The sequence below is a fragment of the Amblyomma americanum genome, unplaced genomic scaffold, assembly GCF_052857255.1.
Source record: "Amblyomma americanum isolate KBUSLIRL-KWMA unplaced genomic scaffold, ASM5285725v1 scaffold_74, whole genome shotgun sequence".
NCBI classification, from domain to species: Eukaryota; Metazoa; Arthropoda; class Arachnida; order Ixodida; family Ixodidae; genus Amblyomma; species Amblyomma americanum.
In genome coordinates, this window is record NW_027526546.1 from 153,883 (window position 1) to 173,855 (window position 19,973).

A 19,973-nucleotide genomic window follows, 5' to 3' on the forward strand; every position below is an offset into this window, starting at 1 on the left:
ACATATCGGTTTTACAAGTGTCCATGTGATACGCGTCAAAACTTTTTCTCTAACTGCGCGAAAAGCATGTATTCGTACCTAAAACAACGAAACAAGCTGTTTTAGAGCGAAACGAGCTAAATCTGAACACAACGGTTTTTACAAGTGTCCATGTGATACGCATCAAAACTTTTTCTCTTATAACTGCGCGAAAATTCGTGCTTAATACAACGAAACAAACTGTTTTAGACCAAAACGAGCTAGATCTGAAAACATCGGTTTTACAACTGTCCGTGTGATACGCGTCAAAACTTTTTCTCTTATAACTGGGCGAAAAGCTTGTATTCGTGCTTAATACAACGAAACAAGCTGTTTTAGACCAAAACTAGCTAGATCTGAACATATCGGTTTTACAAGTGTCCATGTGATACGCGTCAGAACTTTCTCTTATAACTGCGCGAAAAATTATGTATTCGTGCTTAATGCAACGAAACAAGCTTTTTTAGACCGAAACGAGCTAAATCATAACATATCGGTTTTACAAGTGTCCATGTGATACGCGTCAAAACTTTTTCTCTAACTGCGCGAAAAGTTTGTATTCGTACCTAAAACAACGAAACAAGCTGTTTTAGAGCGAAACGAGCTAAATCTGAACACAACGGTTTTACAAGTGTCGATGTGATACGCGTCAAAAGTTTTTGTCTCTCATAAATCCGTGAAAAGCTTGTATTCGTGCTTAATCCAACGAAACAAGCTGTTTTAGACCGAAACGAGCTAAATCTGAACACTGATTTTACAAGTGTCCATGTGATACGCGTCAAAACTTTTTCTCTTATAACAGCGCGAAAATTCGTGCTTAATACGACGAAACAAACTGTTTAAGACCAAAACGAGCTAGATCTGAAAACATCGGTTTTACAACTGTCCGTGTGATACGCGTCAAAACGTGTTCTCGTATAACTGCACGAAAAGCATGTATTCGTGCCTAATACAACGAAACAAGCTGTTTTAGACCAAAACTAGCTAGATCTTAACACATCGGTTTTACAAGTGTCCGTGTGATACGCGTCAAAACGTTTTCTCTCATAACTGCGCGAAAAGCATGTATTCCTGCTTAATACAACGAAACAAGCTGTTTTAGACCGAAACAAGCAAAATCTGAACACATAGGTTTACAAGTGTCCGTGTGATACGCGTCAAAACTTTTTCTCTCGTAACTGTGCGAAAAGCATGTACTCGTGCCTAATACGAAAGAAGCTGTTTTAGACCGAAACGAGCTAAATCTGAACATATCGGTTTTACCAGTCTCCATCTGGAACGCGTCAAAAATGTTTCTCTTATAACTGCGCGAAAAGCATGTATTCGTGCTTAAAACAACGAAACAAGCTGTTTTAGACCGAAACGAGCTAAATCTGAACATATCGGTTTTACAAGTGTCCATTTGATACGCGTCAAAACTTTTTCTCTAACTTCGCGAAAAGCATGTATTCGTGCTTAAAACAACGAAACAAGCTGTTTTAGACCGAAACGAGCTAGATCTGAACACATCAATTTTGATGTGTCCGTGTGATACGCGTCAAAACGTTTTCTCTCATAACTGCGCGAAAAGCATGTATTCTTGCTTAAAACAACGAGACAAGCTGTTTTAGACCGATACGAGCTAGATCTGAACACATCGGTTTTACAAGTGTCCATGTGATACGCGTCAAAAATTTTTGTCTCATAACTGCGCGAAAAGCTTGTATTAGTGCTTAATACAACGAAACAAGCTGTTTTAGACCGAAACTAGCTAAAATTGAACACATCGGTTTTACAAGTGTTCGTGTGATACGCGTCAAAACGTTTTCTTTCATAACTGCGCGAAAAGCATGTATTCGCGCTTAATACAACGAAACAAGCTGTTTTAGACCGAAACGAGCTAAATCTGAACACATCGGTTTTACAAGTGTCCGTGTGATATGCCTCAAAACGTTTTCTCTCGTAACTGCGCGAAAAGCATGTATTCGTGCTTAATAGAATGAGACAAGCTGGTTTAGACCGAAACGAGCTAAATCTGAACATATGGTTTTACAAGTGTCCGTGTGATACGCGTCAAAACTTTTTCTCTCATAACTGTGCGAAAAGCATTTATTCGTGCCTATTACAACGAAACAAGCTGTTTTAGACCGAAACGAGCTAGATCTGAACACGTCGGTTTTACAAGTGTCCGTGGTATACGCGTCAAAACTTTTTCTCTCGTAACTGTGCGAAAAGCATGTATTCGTGCCTAATACGAAACAAGCTGTTTTAGACCGAAACGAGCTAAATCTGAACACATCGGTTTTACAAGTGTCCATGTGATACGCGTCAAAATTTTTGTCTCATAATTGCGCGAAAAGCTTGTATTCGTGCTTAATACAACGAAACAAGCTGATTTAGACCGAAACGAGGTAAATCTGAACACATCGGTTTTACAAGTGTCCATGTGAACGCGTCAAAACTTGCTCTTATAACTGCGCGAAAAACCATGTATTCAACAACGAAACAAGCTTTTTTAGACCGAAATGAGCTAAATCATAACATATCGGTTTTACAAGTGTCCATGTGATACGCGTCAAAACTTTTTCTCTAACTGCGCGAAAAGCATGTATTCGTACCTAAAACAACGAAACAAGCTGTTTTAGAGCGAAACGAGCTAAATCTGAACACAACGGTTTTACAAGTGTCCATGTGATACGCATCAAAACTTTTTCTCTTATAACTGCGCGAAAATTCGTGCTTAATACAACGAAACAAACTGTTTTAGACCAAAACGAGCTAGATCTGAAAACATCGGTTTTACAACTGTCCGTGTGATACGCGTCAAAACTTTTTCTCTTATAACTGGGCGAAAAGCTTGTATTCGTGCTTAATACAACGAAACAAGCTGTTTTAGACAAAATGATCTAGATCTGAACACATCGGTTTCACAAGGGTCCGTGTGATACGAGTCAAAACTTTTTCTCTCATAACTGTGTGAAAAGCATGTATTCGTGCCTAATACAACGAAACAAGCTGTTTTAGACCGAAACGAGCTAAATCTGAACACATCGGTTTTACAAGCGTCCATGTGATACGCGTCAAAACGTGTTCTCTCATAACGGCGCAACAGCATGTATTCGTGCTTAATACAACGAAACAAGCTTTTTTAGACCGAAACGAGCTAAATCTGAACATCGGTTTTACAAGTGTACATGTGATACGCGTCAAAACGTTTTCTCTTATAACTGCGCGAAAAGCATGTATTCGTGCTTAAAACAACGAAACAAGCTGTTTTAGACCGAAACGAGCTAAATCTGAACACACCGGTTTTACAAGCGTCCGTGTGATACGCGTCAAAACTTTTTCTCTAATTACTGCGCGAAAAGCATGTATTCATGCTTAATAGAACGAGACAAGCTGACTTAGACCGAAACGAGCTAAATCTGAACACATCGGTTTTACAAGTGTTCATGTGAACGCGTCAAAACTTTTTCTCGTATAACTGCACGAAAAGCATGTATTGGTGCTTAATACAATGAAACAAGCTGTTTTTGACCAAAACGAGCTAGATCTGAACACATCGGTTTTAGAAGTGTCCATGTTAACGCGTCAAAACTTTTTCTCCTATAACTGCGCGAAAAGCATGTATTCGTGCTTAATACAACAAAACAAGCTGTTTTAGACCAAAACTAGCTAGATCTGATCACATCGGTTTTACAAGTGTCCATGTGATACGCGTCAGAACTTTCTCCTATAACTGCGCGAAAAATTATGTATTCGTGCTTAAAACAACGAAACAAGCTTTTTTAGACCGAAATGAGCTAAATCTGAACACAATTGTTTTACAAGTGCCCATGTGATACGCGTCAAAACTTTTTCTCTCATAACTGCGCAAAATCAAGTATTCGTGCTTAATAGAACGAGACAAGCTGTTTTAGACCGAAACGAGCTAAATCTGAACAAAACGGTTTTACAAGTGTCCATGTAATACGCGTCAACACTTTTTCTCTCATAACTGCGCGAAAAGCTTGTATTCGTGCTTATTACAACGAGACAAGCTGTTTTAGACCGAAACGAGCTAGATCTGAACACATCAGTTTTACAAGTGTCCGTGTGATACGCGTCAAAACTTTTTCTCTCATAACTGTGCGAAAAGCATTTATTCGTGCCTAATACAACGAAACAAGCTGTTTTAGACAGAAACGAGCTAGATCTGAACATATCGGTTTTACAAGTGTCCGTGTGATACGCGTCAAAACGTTTTCTCTCGTAACTGTGCGAAAAGCATGTATTTGTGCCTAATACGAAACACGCTGTTTTAGACCGAAAAGCGCTAAATCTGAACACATCGGTTTTACAAGTCTCCATGTGGAACGCGTCAAAAATGTTTCTCTTATAACTGCGCGAAAAGCATGTATTCGTGCTTAAAACAACGAAACAAGCTGTTTTAGACCGAAACGAGCTAGATCTGAACACATCGATTTTGCATGTGTCCGTGTGATACGCGTCAAAACGTTTTCTCTCATAACTGCGCGAAAAGCATGTATTCTTGCTTAAAACAACGAGACAAGCTGTTTTAGACCGATACGAGCTAGATCTGAACACATCGGTGTTACAAGTGTCGATGTGATACGCGTCAAAAATTTTTGTCTCATAACTGCGCGAAAAGCTTGTATTCGTGCTTAATACAACGAAACAAGCTGTTTTACACCGAAACTAGCTAAAATTGAACACATCGGTTTTACAAGTGTCCGTGTGATACGCGTCCAAACTTTTTCTCTCATAACTGCACGAGAAGCATGTATTCGTGCTTAATACAATGAAATAAGCTGTTTTAGACCAAAACTAGCTAGATCTGAACACATCGGTTTTACAAGTGTTCGTGTGATACGCATCAAAACGTTTTCTTTCATAACTGCGCGAAAAGCATGTATTCGCGCTTAATACAACGAAACAAGCTGCTTTAGACCGAAACGAGCTAAATCTGAACACGTCGGTTTTACAAGTGTTCATGTGAACGCGTCAAAACTTTTTCTTGTATAACTGCGCGAAAAGCATGTATTCGGGCTTAATACAATGAAACAAGCTGTTTTAGACCTTAACGAGCTAAATATGAACAACGCGGTATTACAAGTGTCCATGTGAAACGCGTCAAAACTTTTTCTCTCATAACGGCGCGAAAAGCTTGTATTCGTGCTTATTACAACGAGACAAGCTGTTTTAGACCGAAACGAGCTAGATCTGAACACATCGGTTTTACAAGTGTCCATGTTAACGCGTCAAAACTTTTTCTCTTATAACTGCGCGAAAATTCGTGCTTAATACAACGAAACAAGCTGTTTTAGACGAAAACTAGCTAGATCTGAACACATCGGTTTTACAAGTGTCCGTGTGATACGCGTCAAAACATTTTCTCTCATAACTGCGCGAAATGCATGTATTCGCGCTTAATACAACGAAACAAGCTATTTTAGACCGAAACGAGCAAAATCTGAACACATCGGTTTTACAAGTGTCCGTGTGATACGCGTCAAAACGTTTTCTCTCGTAGCTGCGCGAAAAGCATGTATTCGTGCCTAATAGAACGAGACCAGCTCTCTTAGACCGAAACGAGCTAAATATAAACACAACGGTTTTACAAGTGTCCATGTGATACGCGTCAAAACTTTTTCTCTCATAACTGGGCGAAAAGCTTGTAATCGTGCTTAATACAACGAAACAAGCTGTTTCAGACCGAAACGAGCTAAATATGAACACATCGGTTTTACAAGTGTCCATGTGAACGCGTCAAATCTTTTTCTCCTATAACTTCACGAAAAGCATGTATTCGGGCTTAATACAACGAAACAAGCTGTTTTAGACCAAAACTAGCTAGATCTGAACACATCGGTTTTACAAGTGTCCATGAGATACGCGTCAAAACTTTCTCTTGTAACTGCGAGAAAAATCATGTATTCTTGCTTGAAACAACGCAACAAGCTTTTTTAGACCGAAACGAGCTAAATCTGAACACATCGGTTTACAAGTGTCCATGTGATACGCGTCAAAACTTTTTCTCGTATAACGGCGCGAAAAGCATGTATTCGCGCTTAATACAGTGAAACAAGCTGTCTTTGACCAAAACTAGCTAAATCTGAACACAACGGTTTTACATGTGTCTATGTGATACGCGTCAACGTTTTTGTCTCATAAATGCGCGGAAAGCTTGTATTCGTGCTTAATACAACGAAACAAGCTGTTTAGACCGAAACGAGCTAAATCTGAACACCGATTTTAACTGCGCGAAAACTCGTGGTTAATACAACGAAATAAACTGTTTTAGACCAAAACGAGCTATATCTGAAAACATCGGTTTTACAGCTGTCCGTGTGATTCGTGCTTAAAACAACGAAACAAGCTGTTTTAGACCAAAACTAGCTTGATCTTTACAAGTGTCCGTGTGATACGCGTCAAAACCTTTTTCTCTCGTAACTGCGCGAAAAGCATGCATTCGTGCTTAATAGAACGAGACAAGCTGTTTTAGACCGAAACGAGCTAAATCTGAACAAAACGGTATTACAAGTGTCCATGTGATACGCATCAAAACTTTTTCTCTCATAACTGCGCGAAAAGCTTGTATTCGTGCTTATTACAACGAGACAAGCTGTTTTAGACCGAAACGAGCTAGTTCTGAACACATCGGTTTTACAAGTGTCCGTGTGATACGCGTCAAAACTTTTTCTCATAACTGTGCGAAAAGCATGTATTGGTGCCTAATACAACGAAACAAGCTGTTTTAGACCGAAACGAGCTAGATCTGAACACATCGGTTTTACAAGTGTCCGTGTGATACGCGTCAAAACTTTTTCTCTCGTAACTGTGCCAAAAGCTGTATTCGTGCCTAATACAACGAAACAGGCTGTTTTAGACCGAAACGAGCTAAATCTGAACACATCGGTTTTACAAGTGTCCATTTGATACGCGTCAAAACTTTTTCTCTAACTTCGCGAAAAGCATGTATTCGTGCTTAAAACAACGAAACAAGCTGTTTTAGACCGAAAGGAGCTAGATCTGAACACATCGATTTTGCATGTGTCCGTGTGATACGCGACAAAACGTTTTCTCTCATAACTGCGCGAAAAGCATGTATTCTTGCTTAAAACAATGAGACAAGCTGTTTTAGACCGATACGAGCTAGATCTGAACACATCGGTTTTACAAGTGTGCATGTGATACGCATCAAAAGTTTTTTTCTCATAACTGCGCGAAAAGGTTGTATTCGTGCTTAATACAACGAAACAAGCTGTTTTAGACGGAAACTAGCTAAATCTGAACACATCGGTGTTACAGGTGTCCGTGTGATACGCGTCAAAACTTTTTCTCTCGTAACTGTGCGAAAAGCATGTATTCGTGCCTAATACGAAACAAGCTGTTTTAGACCGAAACGAGCTAGATCTGAACACATCGATTTTGATGTGTCCGTGTGATACGCGTCAAAACGTTTTCTCTCATAACTGCGCGAAAAGCATGTATTCTTGCTTAAAACAACGAGACAAGCTGTTTTAGACCGATACGAGCTAGATCTGAACACATCGGGTTTACAAGTGTCCATGTGATACGCGTCAAAAATTTTTGTCTCATAACTGCGCGAAAAGCTTGTATTCGTGCTTAATACAACGAAACAAGCTGTTTTAGACCGAAACTAGCTAAAATTGAACACATCGGTTTTACAAGTGTCCGTGTGATACGCGTCCAAACTTTTTCTCTCATAACTGGACGAGAAGCATGTATTCGTGCTTAATAGAAAGAGACAAGCTGATTTAGACCGAAACGAGGTAAATCTGAACACATCGGTTTTACAAGTGTCCATGTGAACGCGTCAAAACTTTTTCTCCTATAATTGCGCGAAAAGCATGTATTCGTGCTTAATACAACAAAACAAGCTGTTTTAGACCAAAACTAGCTAGATCTGAACACATCGGTTTTACAAGTGTCCATGTGATACGCGTCAGAACTTGCTCTTATAACTGCGCGAAAAATCATGTATTCGTGCTTAGAACAACGAAACAAGCTTTTTTAGACCGAAATGAGCTAAATCATAACATATCGGTTTTACAAGTGTCCATGTGATACGCGTCAAAACTTTTTCTCTAACTGCGCGAAAAGCATGTATTCGTACCTAAAACAACGAAACAAGCTGTTTTAGAGCGAAACGAGCTAAATCTGAGCACAACGGTTTTACAAGTGTCGATGTGATACGCGTCAAAAGTTTTTGTCTCTCATAAATGCGTGAAAAGTTTGTATTCGTGCTTAATACAACGAAACAAGCTGTTTAGACCGAAACGAGCTAAATCTGAACACCGATTTTACAAGTGTCCATGCGATACGCGTCAAAACTTTTTCTCTTATAACTGCGCAAAAATTCGTGCTTAATACAACGAAACAAACTGTTTAAGACCAAAACGAGCTAGATCTGAAAACATCGGTTTTACAACTGTCCGTGTGATACGCGTCAAAACGTGTTCTCGTATAACTGCACGAAAAGCATGTATTCGTGCTTAATACAACGAAACAAGCTGTTTTAGACCAAAACTAGCTAGATCTTAACACATCGGTTTTACAAGTGTCCGTGTGATACGCGTCAAAACGTTTTCTCTCATAACTGCGCGAAAAGCATGTATTCCTGCTTAATACAACGAAACAAGCTGTTTTAGACCGAAACAAGCAAAATCTGAACACATCCGTTTACAAGTGTCCGTGTGATACGCGTCAAAACTTTTTCTCTCGTAACTGTGCGAAAAGCATGTACTCGTGCCTAATACGAAAGAAGCTGTTTTAGACCGAAACGAGCCAAATCTGAACAAAACGGTTTTACAAGTGTCCATGTGATACGCGTCAACACTTTTTCTCTCATAACTGCGCGAAAAGCTTGTATTCGTGCTTATTACAACGAGACAAGCTGTTTTAGACCGGAACGAGCTAGATCTGAACACATCAGTTTTACAAGTGTCCGTGTGATACGCGTCAAAACTTTTTCTCATAACTGTGCGAAAAGCATTTATTCGTGCCTAATACAACGAAACAAGCTGTTTTAGACCGAAACGAGCTAGATCTGAACACATCGGTTTTACAAGTGTCCGTGTGATACGCGTCAAAACTTTTTCTCTCGTAACTGTGCGAAAAGCATGTATTCGTGCCTAATACGAAACAAGCTGTTTTAAACCGAAACGAGCTAAATCTGAACACATCGGTTTTACCAGTCTCCATCTGGAACGCGTCAAAAATGTTTCTCTTATACCTGTGCGAAAAGCATGTATTCGTGCTTAAAACAACGAAACAAGCTGTTTTAGACCGAAACGAGCTAAATCTGAACATATCGGTTTTACAAGTGTCCATTTGATACGCGTCAAAACTTTTTCTCTAACTTCGCGAAAAGCATGTATTCGTGCTTAAAACAACGAAACAAGCTGTTTTAGACCGAAACGAGCTAGATCTGAACACATCAATTTTGATGTGTCCGTGTGATACGCGTCAAAACGTTTTCTCACATAACTGCGCGAAAAGCATGTATTCTTGCTTAAAACAACGAGACAAGCTGTTTTAGACCGATACGAGCTAGATCTGAACACATCGGTTTTACAAGTGTCCATGTGATACGTGTCAAAAATTTTTGTCTCATAACTGCGCGAAAAGCTTGTATTCGTGCCTAATACAACGAAACAAGCTGTTTTAGACCGAAACTAGCTAAAATTGAACACATCGGTTTTACAAGTGTCCATGTGATACGCGTCAGAACTTTATAACTGCGCGAAAAATCATGTATCCGTGCTTAAAACAACGAAACAAGCTTTTTTAGACCGAAACGAGCTAAATCATAACATATCGGTTTTACAAGTGTCCATGTGATCCGCGTCAAAACTTTTTCTCTAACTGCGCGAAAAGCATGTAATTGTACCTAAAACAACGAAACAAGCTGTTTTAGAGCGAAACGAGCTAAATCTGAACACAACGGTTTTACAAGTGTCGATGTGACACGCGTCAAAACTTTTTCTCTTATAACTGCGCAAAAATTCGTGCTTAATACAACGAAACAAACTGTTTAAGACCAAAACGAGCTAGATCTGAAAACATCGGTTTTACAACTGTCCGTGTGATACGCGTCAAAACGTGTTCTCGTATAACTGCACGAAAAGCATGTATTAGTGCTTAATACAACGAAACAAGCTGTTTTAGACCAAAACTAGCTAGATCTTAACACATCGGTTTTACAAGTGTCCGTGTGATAAGCGCCAAAACGTTTTCTCTCATAACTGCGCGAAAAGCATGTATTCCTGCTTAATACAACGAAACAAGCTGTTTTAGACCGAAACGAGCAAAATCTGAACACGTCGGTTTACAAGTGTCCGTGTGATACGCGTCAAAACTTTTTCTCTCGTAACTGCCCGAAAAGCATGCATTCGTGCTTAATAGAACGAGACAAGCTGTTTTAGACCGAAGCGAGCTAAATCTGAACACAATTGTTTTACAAGTGCCCATGTGATACGCGTCAAATCTTTTTCTCTCATAACTGCGCAAAATCAAGTATTCGTGCTTAATAGAACGAGACAAGCTGTTTTAGACCGAAACGAGCTAAATCTGAACAAAACGGTTTTACAAGTGTCCATGTAATACGCGTCAACACTTTTTCTCTCATAACTGCGCGAAAAGCTTGTATTCGTGCTTATTACAACGAGACAAGCTGTTTTAGACCGAAACGAGCTAGATCTGAACACATCAGTTTTACAAGTGTCCGTGTGATACGCGTCAAAACTTTTTCTCTCATAACTGTGCGAAAAGCATTTATTCGTGCCTAATACAACGAAACAAGCTGTTTTAGACAGAAACGAGCTAGATCTGAACATATCGGTTTTACAAGTGTCCGTGTGATACGCGTCAAAACGTTTCCTCTCGTAACTGTGCGAAAAGCATGTATTCGTGCCTAATACGACACAAGCTGTTTTAGACCGAAAAGCGCTAAATCTGAACACATCGGTTTTACAAGTCTCCATGTGGAACGCGTCAAAAATGTTTCTCTTATAACTGCGCGAAAAGCAGGTATTCGTTCTTAAAACAACGAAACAAGCTGTTTTAGACCGAAACGACCTAGATCTGAACACATCGATTTTGCATGTGTCCGTGTGATACGCGTCAAAACGTTTTCTCTCATAACTGCGCGAAAAGCATGTATTCTTGCTTAAAACAACGAGACAAGCTGTTTTAGACCGATACGAGCTAGATCTGAACACATCGGTTTTACAAGTGTCCATGTGATACGTGTCAAAAATTTTTGTCTCATAACTGCGCGAAAAGCTTGTATTCGTGCCTAATACAACGAAACAAGCTGTTTTAGACCGAAACTAGCTAAAATTGAACACATCGGTTTTACAAGTGTCCATGTGATACGCGTCAGAACTTTATAACTGCGCGAAAAATCATGTATCCGTGCTTAAAACAACGAAACAAGCTTTTTTAGACCGAAACGAGCTAAATCATAACATATCGGTTTTACAAGTGTCCATGTGATCCGCGTCAAAACTTTTTCTCTAACTGCGCGAAAAGCATGTAATTGTACCTAAAACAACGAAACAAGCTGTTTTAGAGCGAAACGAGCTAAATCTGAACACAACGGTTTTACAAGTGTCGATGTGACACGCGTCAAAACTTTTTCTCTTATAACTGCGCAAGAATTCGTGCTTAATACAACGAAACAAACTGTTTAAGACCAAAACGAGCTAGATCTGAAAACATCGGTTTTACAACTGTCCGTGTGATACGCGTCAAAACGTGTTCTCGTATAACTGCACGAAAAGCATGTATTAGTGCTTAATACAACGAAACAAGCTGTTTTAGACCAAAACTAGCTAGATCTTAACACATCGGTTTTACAAGTGTCCGTGTGATAAGCGCCAAAACGTTTTCTCTCATAACTGCGCGAAAAGCATGTATTCCTGCTTAATACAACGAAACAAGCTGTTTTAGACCGAAACGAGCAAAATCTGAACACGTCGGTTTACAAGTGTCCGTGTGATACGCGTCAAAACTTTTTCTCTCGTAACTGCCCGAAAAGCATGCATTCGTGCTTAATAGAACGAGACAAGCTGTTTTAGACCGAAGCGAGCTAAATCTGAACACAATTGTTTTACAAGTGCCCATGTGATACGCGTCAAAACTTTTTCTCTCATAACTGCGCAAAATCAAGTATTCGTGCTTAATAGAACGAGACAAGCTGTTTTAGACCGAAACGAGCTAAATCTGAACAAAACGGTTTTACAAGTGTCCATGTAATACGCGTCAACACTTTTTCTCTCATAACTGCGCGAAAAGCTTGTATTCGTGCTTATTACAACGAGACAAGCTGTTTTAGACCGAAACGAGCTAGATCTGAACACATCAGTTTTACAAGTGTCCGTGTGATACGCGTCAAAACTTTTTCTCTCATAACTGTGCGAAAAGCATTTATTCGTGCCTAATACAACGAAACAAGCTGTTTTAGACAGAAACGAGCTAGATCTGAACATATCGGTTTTACAAGTGTCCGTGTGATACGCGTCAAAACGTTTCCTCTCGTAACTGTGCGAAAAGCATGTATTCGTGCTAATACGACACAAGCTGTTTTAGACCGAAAAGCGCTAAATCTGAACACATCGGTTTTACAAGTCTCCATGTGGAACGCGTCAAAAATGTTTCTCTTATAACTGCGCGAAAAGCAGGTATTCGTTCTTAAAACAACGAAACAAGCTGTTTTAGACCGAAACGACCTAGATCTGAACACATCGATTTTGCATGTGTCCGTGTGATACGCGTCAAAACGTTTTCTCTCATAACTGCGCGAAAAGCATGTATTCTTGCTTAAAACAACGAGACAAGCTGTTTTAGACCGATACGAGCTAGATCTGAACACATCGGTTTTACAAGTGTCCATGTGATACGCGTCAAAAAGTTTTGTCTCATAACTGCGCGAAAAGCTTGTATTCGTGCTTAATACAACGAAACAAGCTGTTTTACACCGAAACTAGCTAAAATTGAACACATCGGTTTTACAAGTGTCCGTGTGATACGCGTCCAAACTTTTTCTCTCATAACTGCACGAGAAGCATGTATTCGTGCTTAATAGAACGAGACAAGCTGATTTAGACCGAAACGAGGTAAATCTAAACACATCGGTTTTGCAAGTGTCCATGTGAACGCGTCAAAACGTTTTCTCGTATAACTGCGCGAAAAGCATGTATTCGTGCTTAATACAATGAAACAAGCTGTTTTAGACCAAAACTAGCTAGATCTGAACACATCGGTTTTACAAGTGTTCGTGTGATACGCGTCAAAACGTTTTCTTTCATAACTGCGCGAAAATCATGTATTCGCGCTTAATACAACGAAACAAGCTGCTTTAGACCGAAACGAGCTAAATCTGAACACGTCGGTTTTACAAGTGTTCATGTGAACGCGTCAAATCTTTTTCTTGTATAACTGCGCGAAAAGCATGTATTCGTGCTTAATACAATGAAACAAGCTGTTTTAGACCGAAACGAGCTAAATATGAACAACGCGGTATTACAAGTGTCCATGTGAAATGCGTCAAAACTTTTTCTCTCATAACGGCGCGAAAAGCTTGTATTCGTGCTTATTACAACGAGACAAGCTGTTTTAGACCGAAACGAGCTAGATCTGAACACATCGGTTTTACAAGTGTCCATGTTAACGCGTCAAACCTTTTTCTCTTATAACTGCGCGAAAATTCGTGCTTAATACAACGAAACAAGCTGTTTTAGACCAAAACTAGGTAGATCTGAACACATCGGTTTTACAAGTGTCCGTGTGATACGCGTCAAAACATTTTCTCTCATAAATGCGCGAAAAGCATGTATTCGCGCTTAATACAACGAAACAAGCTGTTTTAGACCGAAACGAGCAAAATCTGAACACATCGGTTTTACAAGTGTCCGTGTGATACGCGTCAAAACGTTTTCTCTCGTAGCTGCGCGAAAAGCATGTATTCGTGCTTAATAGAACGAGACCAGCTCTCTTAGACCGAAACGAGCTAAATATAAACACAACGGTTTTACAAGTGTCCATGTGATACGCGTCAAAACTTTTTCTCTCATAACTGGGCGAAAAGCTTGTAATCGTGCTTAATACAACGAAACAATCTGTTTAAGACCGAAACGAGCTAAATATGAACACATCGGTTTTACAAGTGTCCATGTGAACGCGTCAAATCTTTTTCTCCTATAACTTCACGAAAAGCATGTATTCGGGCTTAATACAACGAAACAAGCTGTTTTAGACCAAAACTAGCTAGATCTGAACACATCAGTTTTACAAGTGTCCATGAGATACGCGTCAGAACTTTCTCTTGTAACTGCTAGAAAATAATGTATTCTTGCTTAAAACAACGAAACAAGCTTTTTTAGACCGAAACGAGCTAAATCTGAACACATCGGTTTGCAAGTGTCCATGTGATACGCGTTAAAACTTTTTCTCGTATAACGGCGCGAAAAGCATGTATTCGCGCTTAATACAGTGAAACAAGCTGTTTTTGACCAAAACTACCTAAATCTGAACACAACGGTTTTACATGTGTCTATGTGATACGCGTCAAAGTTTTTGTCTCATAAATGCGCGGAAAGCTTGTATTCGTGCCTAATACAACAAAACAAGCTGTTTAGACCGAAACGAGCTAAATCTAAACACCGATTTTACCTGCGCGAAAATTCGTGCTTAATACAACGAAATAAACTGTTTTAGACCAAAACGAGCTATATCTGAAAACATCGGTTTTACAGCTGTCCGTGTGATTCGTGCTTAATACAACGAAACAAGCTGTTTTAGACCAAAACTAGCTAGATGTTTACAAGTGTCCGTTTGATACGCGTCAAAACTTTTTTCTCTCGTAACTGCGCGAAAAGCATGCATTCGTGCTTAATAGAACGAGACAAGCTGTTTTAGACCGAAACGAGCTAGTTCTGAACACATCGGTTTTACAAGTGTTCGTGTGATACGCGTCAAAACGTTTTCTTTCATAACTGCGCGAAAATCATGTATTCGCGCTTAATACAACGAAACAAGCTGCTTTAGACCGAAACGAGCTAAATCTGAACACGTCGGTTGTACAAGTGTTCATGTGAACGCGTCAAATCTTTTTCTTGTATAACTGCGCGAAAAGCATGTATTCGTGCTTAATACAATGAAACAAGCTGTTTTAGACCGAAACGAGCTAAATATGAACAACGCGGTATTACAAGTGTCCATGTGAAACGCGTCAAAACTTTTTCTCTCATAACGGCGCGAAAAGCTTGTATTCGTGCTTATTACAACGAGACAAGCTGTTTTAGACCGAAACGAGCTAGATCTGAACACATCGGTTTTACAAGTGTCCATGTTAACGCGTCAAACCTTTTTCTCTTATAACTGCGCGAAAATTCGTGCTTAATACAACGAAACAAGCTGTTTTAGACCAAAACTAGCTAGATCTGAACACATCGGTTTTACAAGTGTCCGTGTGATACGCGTCAAAACATTTTCTCTCATAACTGCGCGAAAAGCATGTATTCGCGCTTAATACAACGAAACAAGCTGTTTTAGACCGAAACGAGCAAAATCTGAACACATCGGTTTTACAAGTGTCCGTGTGATACGCGTCAAAACGTTTTCTCTCGTAGCTGCGCGAAAAGCATGTATTCGTGCTTAATAGAACGAGACCAGCTCTCTTAGACCGAAACGAGCTAAATATAAACACAACGGTTTTACAAGTGTCCATGTGATACGCGTCAAAACTTTTTCTCTCATAACTGGGCGAAAAGCTTGTAATCGTGCTTAATACAACGAAACAATCTGTTTAAGACCGAAACGAGCTAAATATGAACACATCGGTTTTACAAGTGTCCATGTGAACGCGTCAAATCTTTTTCTCCTATAACTTCACGAAAAGCATGTATTCGGGCTTAATACAACGAAACAAGCTGTTTTAGACCAAAACTAGCTAGATCTGAACACATCAGTTTTACAAGTGTCCATGAGATACGCGTCAGAACTTTCTCTTGTAACTGCTAGAAAAATCATGTATTCTTGCTTAAAACAACGAAACAAGCTTTTTTAGACCGAAACGAGCTAAATCTGAACACATCGGTTTGCAAGTGTCCATGTGATACGCGTCAAAACTTTTTCTCGTATAACGGCGCGAAAAGCATGTATTCGCGCTTAATACAGTGAAACAAGCTGTTTTTGACCAAAACTACCTAAATCTGAACACAACGGTTTTACATGTGTCTATGTGATACGCGTCAAAGTTTTTGTCTCATAAATGCGCGGAAAGCTTGTATTCGTGCTTAATACAACGAAACAAGCTGTTTAGACCGAAACGAGCTAAATCTAAACACCGATTTTACCTGCGCGAAAATTCGTGCTTAATACAACGAAATAAACTGTTTTAGACCAAAACGAGCTATATCTGAAAACATCGGTTTTACAGCTGTCCGTGTGATTCGTGCTTAATACAACGAAACAAGCTGTTTTAGACCAAAACTAGCTAGATCTTTACAAGTGTCCGTTTGATACGCGTCAAAACTTTTTCTCTCGTAACTGCGCGAAAAGCATGCATTCGTGCTTAATAGAACGAGACAAGCTGTTTTAGATCGAAACGAGCTAATTCTGAACAAAACGGTTTTACAAGTGTCCATGTGATACGCATCAAAACTTTTTCTCTCATAACTGCGCGAAAAGCTTGTATTCGTGCTTATTACAACGAGATAAGCTGTTTTAGACCGAAACGAGCTAGTTCTGAACACATCGGTTTTACAAGTGTCCGTGTGATACGCGTCAAAACTTTTTCTCATAACTGTGCGAAAAGCATGTATTGGTGCCTAATACAACGAAACAAGCTGTTTTAGACCGAAACGAGCTAGATCTGAACACATCGGTTTTACAAGTGTCCGTGTGATACGCGTCAAAACTTTTTCTCTCGTAACTGTGCCAAAAGCTGTATTCGTGCCTAATACAACGAAACAAGCTGTTTTAGACCGAAACGAGCTAAATCTGAACACATCGGTTTTACAAGTGTCCATGTGGAACGCGTCAAAAATGTTTCTCTTATAACTGCGCGAAAAGCATGTATTCGTGCTTAAAACAACGAAACAAGCTGTTTCAGACCAAAACGACCTAAATCTGAACACATCGGTTTTACAAGTGTCCATTTGATACGCGTCAAAACTTTTTCTCTAACTTCGCGAAAAGCATGTATTCGTGCTTAAAACAACGAAACAAGCTGTTTTAGACCGAAAGGAGCTAAATCTGAACACATGGTTTTACAAGTGTCCGTGTGATACGCGTCAAAACTTTTTCTCTCATAACTGTGCGAAAAGCATTTATTCGTGCCTAATACAACGAAACAAGCTGTTTTAGATCGAAACGAGCTAGATCTGAACACATCGGTTTTACAAGTGTCCGTGGGATACGCGTCAAAACTTTTTCTCTCGTAACTGTGCGAAAAGCATGTATTCGTGCCTAATACGAAACAAGCTGTTTTAGACCGAAACGAGCTAAATCTGAACACATCGGTTTTACAAGTCTCCATGTGGAACGCGTCAAAACTTGTTCTCTAACTTCGCGAAAAGCATGTATTCGTGCTTAAAACAACAAAACAAGCTGTTTTAGACCGAAACGAGCTAGATCTGAACACATCGATTTTGATGTGTCCGTGTGATACGCGTCAAAACGTTTTCTCTCATAACTGCGCGAAAAGCATGTATTCTTGCTTAAAACAACGAGACAAGCTGTTTTAGACCGATACGAGCTAGATCTGAACACATCGGTTTTACAAGTGTCCATGTGATACGCGTCCAAACTTTTCTCTCATAACTGGACGAGAAGCATGTATTCGTGCTTAATAGAAAGAGACAAGCTGATTTAGACCGAAACGAGGTAAATCTGTACACATCGGTTTTACAAGTGTCCATGTGAACGCGTCAAAACTTTTTCTCCTATAACTGCGCGAAAAGCATGTATTCGTGCTTAATACAACAAAACAAGCTGTTTTAGACCATAACTAGCTAGATCTGAACACATCGGTTTTACAAGTGTCCATGTGATACGCGTCAGAACTTGCTCTTATAACTGCGCGAAAAATTATGTATTCGTACCTAAAACAACGAAACAAGCTGTTTTAGAGCGAAACGAGCTAAATCTGAGCACAACGGTTTTACAAGTGTCGATGTGATACGCGTCAAAAGTTTTTGTCTCTCATAAATGCGTGAAAAGTTTGTATTCGTGCTTAATACAACAAAACAAGCTGTTTAGACCGAAACGAGCTAAATCTGAACACCGATTTTACAAGTGTCCATGCGATACGCGTCAAAACTTTTTCTCTTATAACTGCGCAAAAATTCGTGCTTAATACAACGAAACAAACTGTTTAAGACCAAAACGAGCTAGATCTGAAAACATCGGTTTTACAACTGTCCGTGTGATACGCGTCAAAACGTGTTCTCGTATAACTGCACGAAAAGCATGTATTCGCGCTTAATACAACGAAACAAGCTGCTTTAGACCGAAACGAGCTAAATCTGAACACGTCGGTTTTACAAGTGTTCATGTGAACGCGTCAAATCTTTTTCTTGTATAACTGCGCGAAAAGCATGTATTCGTGCTTAATACAATGAAACAAGCTGTTTTAGACCGAAACGAGCTAAATATGAACAACGCGGTATTACAAGTGTCCATGTGAAACGCGTCAAAACTTTTTCTCATAACGGCGCGAAAAGCTTGTATTCGTGCTTATTACAACGAGACAAGCTGTTTTAGACCGAAACGAGCTAGATCTGAACACATCGGTTTTACAAGTGTCCATGTTAACGCGTCAAACCTTTTTCTCTTATAACTGCGCGAAAATTCGTGCTTAATACAACGAAACAAGCTGTTTTAGACCAAAACTAGCTAGATCTGAACACATCGGTTTTACAAGTGTCCGTGTGATACGCGTCAAAACATTTTCTCTCATAACTGCGCGAAAAGCATGTATTCGCGCTTAATACAACGAAACAAGCTGTTTTAGACCGAAACGAGCAAAATCTGAACACATCGGTTTTACAAGTGTCCGTGTGATACGCGTCAAAACGTTTTCTCTCGTAGCTGCGCGAAAAGCATGTATTCGTGCTTAATAGAACGAGACCAGCTCTCTTAGACCGAAACGAGCTAAATATAAACACAACGGTTTTACAAGTGTCCATGTGATACGCGTCAAAACTTTTTCTCTCATAACTGGGCGAAAAGCTTGTAATCGTGCTTAATACAACGAAACAATCTGTTTAAGACCGAAACGAGCTAAATATGAACACCTCGGTTTTACAAGTGTTCATGTGAACGCGTCAAATCTTTTTCTCCTATAACTTCACGAAAAGCATGTATTCGGGCTTAATACAACGAAACAAGCTGTTTTAGACCAAAACTAGCTAGATCTGAACACATCAGTTTTACAAGTGTCCATGAGATACGCGTCAGAACTTTCTCTTGTAACTGCTAGAAAAATCATGTATTCTTGCTTAAAACAACGAAACAAGCTTTTTTAGACCGAAACGAGCTAAATCTGAACACATCGGTTTACAAGTGTCCATGTGATACGCGTCAAAACTTTTTCTCGTATAACGGCGCGAAAAGCATGTATTCGCGCTTAATACAGTGAAACAAGCTGTTTTTGACCAAAACTAGCTAAATCTGAACACAACGGTTTTACATGTGTCTATGTGATACGCGTCAAAGTTTTTGTCTCATAAATGCGCGGAAAGCTTGTATTCGTGCTTAATACAACGAAACAAGCTGTTTAGACCGAAACGAGCTAAATCTAAACACCGATTTTACCTGCGCGAAAATTCGTGCCTAATACAACGAAATAAACTGTTTTAGACCAAAACGAGCTATATCTGAAAACATCGGTTTTACAGCTGTCCGTGTGATTCGTGCTTAATACAACGAAACAAGCTGTTTTA